General features: G+C 39.8%; 1 pseudogene across 1 annotated transcript; it reads right to left on the bottom strand.

Moving 5' to 3' along the window:
* Nucleotides 1-609: 609 nt before the first annotated feature.
* LOC144820111 (prolactin receptor-like) lies at nt 610-3,744 on the bottom strand (annotated as a pseudogene). The gene is made up of 3 exons (XR_013607692.1): nt 3,731-3,744; nt 3,146-3,227; nt 610-1,700 (listed from the first exon to the last, which is right to left on the bottom strand). The product of XR_013607692.1 is annotated as a prolactin receptor-like (transcript).
* Between the last annotated feature and the right edge of the window lie 2,048 nt (nt 3,745-5,792).

A 5,792-nucleotide genomic window follows, 5' to 3' on the forward strand; every position in this document is an offset into this window, starting at 1 on the left:
TCGGAAATCTTTGAGTTTTACTTTTTGCCTTATAATAGATGTTTTATTGTTAATTTTAACGTAATTTTATAAAACAAAACAAAACATTTTCTTTATAAAATGGATGGGTTTTTATCTAGTAAATTGTTATGGTTTTAATTAACTGAACAATAAAGTTTATTATTACTTCCTTAGTTGACCAACAGTATGTCAAGTGTGTTGGTTTACCTGGTGCAGAGCACAAACAGAGCTTTCCATGAAGTTTTTCTGCGTCTGCTTCTCCAAACAAAATGAATACCGGAAGAAAATGTTGGGACATACAGTTTTTTCTACAATGTCTCATAAAATCATCTGACATTTTTTGACTTGTTCACAATTCACTTTGGCTTTTTCCTCGCTATACCAAATTCAAGTCATGCCCCTTTATCGCAATACACATTTACTACGTGCCAAGAAGTTAGTAATGTGTATATTCTCTGCACAGACATGACATTTCTGTACTTGTGAGCAATAAAGATATCAGCAAAGATACAAATACTATAAAACAATTTCATGTGTTCTGCTGTTAGCTCTTAGAACCTACTTAATTGATTTAACATAAAGCATAAAAGATGTGAAAAGCTACTAAGCTTTAGGCATATATTTGAGTCTGATCACATGTTATTTACTCTGTGGCTTTACCCAAACAAGTACTCATAATGATCACATTTTCATTTAACTAAACAAGGGAGCCAGGGCACTTGGATCCATGTAACCCAAGGTGCTCACCTGGCCCTTGCTCTCAATGTGACTCCCTGCATTAAATTTACCCAAATTATTCTCAGCTTGTTGTGGTTGGAGGATCTGTGAATACTCTTTAAATGGTTCACTGAGCACTGGAGTGCTCTAAGATCCTGAGTCCTGCATTAGTACTAGGACATTATTATCCTCCACTCGTACCACCTTGGTATATTCTCTGCTCGGACCCGTAGAAGGATACTGTTCCCTTCTTCCATGGCTTGCCTTCTGTTGTGGTATCAGTGCAAGTGCATTGTTTTGGTTAACTTTCTGAACCTCCACATAATCCATTGTCTTTGGAGACATGAAAGATGCCTTCAGGTTGGGCAACAGCCACATTGTGTCCTGGTCAAAAGCTCTAGAGTGCATGTACTCCAACTCGTTCTGCTTCCCTGTGCTCTCCTCGCTAATCATCTCAATGGTTTTAAAGTATTTTGGCTGCTTCTTGTCCTCATTGGCCATTAAAAGTGATGACATATTTGCATTCATGGCACCAAGGGCCAATTCACATACTTCAGTAATGTTGTGGTAGGAGGATGAGGGAGTCTGATTACTGATTGTTCCTCTTTCAGGCCAAGGGTTTGGTTTTCCATCACTTGGGTTAGACAACTGTTTATCAGACATTGGACTTTGAATTGCCCAATTTATGGTACTTTGCCGTGCAGCATTTTCTTTCATTTCACCAATATCATCGGTTTTAAGAGCTGCCGAAGAGATTCTAGAGTCTTTGCATCTCTCCGAGAGTGCCGAAGGACTGTCACAGCTCCCTCTTCCTGAATCATTATCTGTTTCAGTATGGGGTAACTTCGTGGGTTGGTTGGGGTGCCCTTTGTCATGGCTACAGATCAGCAGATCTTTATTGTCCACCAGAAGATCTGCACAGTCGGATGTTGGTGGAAAACCTTGACAGCCCAAGCACTTAACAGCTCTTCCCATTTTCCTGTCTGATAAGAAGAAATAAAAGAGTAAAAGTCACATTGAATGAAAGGCATGGATATAACAGTGTGAAGTTTTGCAAACAGTAATTACGAACTAGGTTTTCCTGTTGTGCATATATCACAAGGAGGGGTTGAAGGTGCTGCAGAGTAAATGAGACATCACCAACTTACAGGTACTCAATGATGTGGTTGGGCCAGAAGCAAGAAGGGAATTACTACATTGTTACTATTGTATACCCTTTGCTTTCTCAAGGTTATGCTTCAATTCTAGTACAGATCAGCTCACAGACACCTAACACAATGTCCTTACTATGAAATTCTTGGCCAATACCAAACTTCCTATTTTTACAACATTCACATCAAGTACCCTTTAAACACTAAATTAGTTCTCAATGTAAACAATGTGGCATTCTCTTGGATTCTGAATGTGTCTGCTATTAGCATTCTTTTGGATAGTGATATGTGTGAAGGACAGACAGTTGAAAGCCTGAACCAGACAAGATTTTTCTTCTGTTTTGATGAAAACCAAACAAACTCTGCACTAAAACGTTATTTTATAAGCACTACAAATTGTGGCATTTGTATGTAGGCTTGTGGGCCAAAACTCATTGTGTTCTATTTACTGCATAACACATCAGACTTTTCTGATATTAAATACAGGCGCACAATTGCACAATGGATGAAATACTGAGTGTACTGTGTCACCAATGACTAAGTGCAATATTCACAATGTAATTTGCAAGTGTAAGTCTGCCTTACGTGCGCAAGTGGTTGGATTTACTACTGCAAGGTATTCACGGAAAGACTTAGAAGTTGTGCCTTCTATTTCTCATGTGCTGTATTAACTCATGAATGAGTAATACTATGCATAAGTCCCACTCAATGGTGGAAAGTGGGGATCCTGGAAACTTTAGCAAGACTCACATGCAAACTGGAGTGTTTATGGAAATTGTCAAACTCCTTTCTGACCAATTCCCATCCTGGGTACAGTGACATATTTACTCCAGTCAAGAACAGGAGTAAATCCCTTTCCAGAGTAAAAGAATGGGAGCAACCCGACAATTGTTGTGGGATGGGGATAGGCAGAGTAATGTGTTTATGGGGAAATATATTTTCCCTGTGGAAAAAAAACACATGCAATAGTTAAATAGCATTTCTAAACTAGTAGAAATGTTCATGTGTTGGTGATCACAAGTGTGTTCTTGAAGTATGACTCAAAAGCTATGACTGGCACATCTTTTAAGGCATGTTCCATGAAAGCTTTAAATCAGCAACCATGCAAGGATGTCACTCTTGGTATAAGAACTTGCACTTTTTAGAAAGATTAGTTTTTCCCCTTGATGACCTACCACAAACAGATTCTCACACTCCCACACTCCTGAACATCCTGCAGAAAAGGACCACCTAACCTCATAACACATCAATATTACCATTCACCTTCCAGTACATACCTTAGGTAACTGCTTATCAAAGCCCATTATTTTGGGCCCTGGAACAGGTGGCAGGATGCAAGTCAACATGCTAAAAAGATATCTAAAACAAAGCAGTAAAAACACTTAGAAAGATAGGCAAGCATATTCCAAAGTTTTGATGAAATCAGCCCCCAAATAAAAACTTCCCTTATTGGTGTTAAATTGATAAATGTCAATAGAAATGGGTTCCTTAACTTTGTTGTTTTGTTTTGCTCTACTGTGTTGCAGAAAATATCATTAAAGTTATGGGACAGGAAACCTGGGACATACTAGGAAAGGAAGGTTATCAACACACTTGGTTGCCATTTTTATAGACTGTACAATACAGATCACTGGACAGAACTTAATTCTTTGCACTGTGCTGTATTGCCTGAGCAGAGATGAAATACACACAGTAATCAAACCGATATTATGACATGGAATTTTGAGGCATGCCAACACCAGGCCAGCTCCAGCATGTGGTACCTGGGAGTAGGAATTATCCAAGAAATAGCTAAGATAGCAGATGTTAGCTTAACACAAGTCTCAAGAGAATGTCAAAAGCAGATAAAATCTTGGGCTCACCTCCCTTTAACCATACTGGGGGGGGGGGGGGTGAATTTAATTAAGATGGTGATATTACCCAAAATAACCTTACTCTTTAATTCAATCCCCCTACACTTCGATAAATTAGCCATTGATAAAATACAGCAGGCGGTAAATTCTTTTGTCTGGGCCTATAAAGCCACTAGAATAGCCTGGAAAAAGCTACAGCGTCGGAGAGAGAAGGGGGGTCTTACGTTACCTGATATACAGTACTATGCTTGGGTCTTTCTGTTATCACACTCACAAATGTTGTTAAAAATGCCAGTGAATACCGGGGCAGGAACTATGTTTTTGGCCATGTTAAGAGGGGCCAGTTTACCTATTGAGGGCTTTATGTTCAAGTTTAAACTCAAAGTCCTCCAATCAATGGTTAGAGCATAGGGTAGAGTAAAACACCTGGTGGGCCCTAATTATTTTTCAAATCTAGCACCACTCTGGGACTCACCAGGCTCACCTGTATGTTTGCAGGATAGGCTGGCTCTACCACTTAGAGAAGCAGGCTTGAAGGTATGGGGGGACTTTGCTTATGAGGGCACTCTCTTTTCATGGGAACAGTTGTCTGTCAAAGTTCAAGTACATCTAATTTCAGAGCTGGGCTAAAACCCAGAAAAACCAGAAGAAAAACATAGCTTAGCGCAATAGTCTACAACAACAGCTAGTAGCCAGTCCAGTGGAAAGGAGAGAGATCTCCTACTGGTAGTGGGCAATTGAAGAGGCAGTGGATGGCGAATTTAAACTCGCAGATGAAGTATGGAGTGAACATCTTCCAAATGTACAGTGCGAACACCTGTGGCAGAACTCATTTAAGACCCTTTTTGACATTGTGAAAACTGCTTGGTTGAAAAGAAATCATATATTCACCATACACAGGGCCTATTTCTCCCCCGTGAGGCTGCCTAAGTTCACAAGGGGGACGTACGTATATTGTAAAAAGTGTGGCCTTGCCGAAGCCTCCGACATTCATATGTTCAAAGACGGCCCTGCTATTGCTTTGTATTGGAATGAAGTTCAAAAGTCCCAATCCAAATGGCCTTGATTATTTTTGGCCTTAAAAATCAAGTCACTGGCCTAGCTAGCTCTCTTGTTTTCTACATTATTTTGTTATCCAGGGGACAAATATGTAAAAACACTGGATTGATCCTGCCCCTCCTACACATTCTGAGTGGTTGGCATTGATGTTTGAGACAAGATAGATCTGTTAAGAGCCTGCAGCAGAAAAAGGACAGCATTTTGGGATCTGTTGGTGAATTGGGTTAGAACATAAATATAGGGAGGTACACCCCTGTTTTATTTTCGAGCTATTTTTTGTCTTAACAATGTACCTAAGAACAGTAGGTCCTATACGTATGCCTTTTTGAAACTCTTTGGACAATGTTGGGCACCCCCATCTTTCTGCCAACTAAAGATGTCCATCAGGGTCTTGTGGCCTAGTTGCAGAGAAACCTCCCCCCTTGGTTGGGGAAAGAAATGACCATGTCTGCTAAGGTACTGTATAGGCATTTTTAGAATTTATTTTATTGTACAGTTAATAAAAACTCAAAATATTGAACAATAGATAAAAGGTCTTTAAAAAGAGTATTGCACATTAATAAAATCACAAAGAGTTTATAATAAATTAGTGAGTCTTTTTCCTGTTTTTAGGGCCATTAGGGAAGACTGCTATTCTCCTGATGCGATTGGGTTATTCCACCCAAATGTTGTTTCATTTAGTTTTTTGACCACTATGTCAAAGTATTTAACTGTTCTACAGTTTAACTGGGTGTCTTCAGGATTGAAACAGAGCATCACTGCTTGCCTCCAGGTTTTTACGCCCTTCTGATTCCATATGGGCCGAAGCATAGACCGCCTTGTGTCCACTAGAGCTTCGCAGATACAAATGATGTGTATAAGATCCTCCTTCGCAGATTGGCAAAGGCGGCATGCGTTTGATGGATTAGGCCTTTTCCATGGTGCCAAATGACGTGCTATGGGTATGTTGCCTAAGCGCATGTTTAGGAACTTATTTTTTGTTTTTTGTGTGAGGCCCGTTGATAGATACTCT

This window comes from Lissotriton helveticus, chromosome 2_1 (genome assembly GCF_964261635.1).
Source record: "Lissotriton helveticus chromosome 2_1, aLisHel1.1, whole genome shotgun sequence".
Taxonomy (NCBI): Eukaryota; Metazoa; Chordata; class Amphibia; order Caudata; family Salamandridae; genus Lissotriton; species Lissotriton helveticus.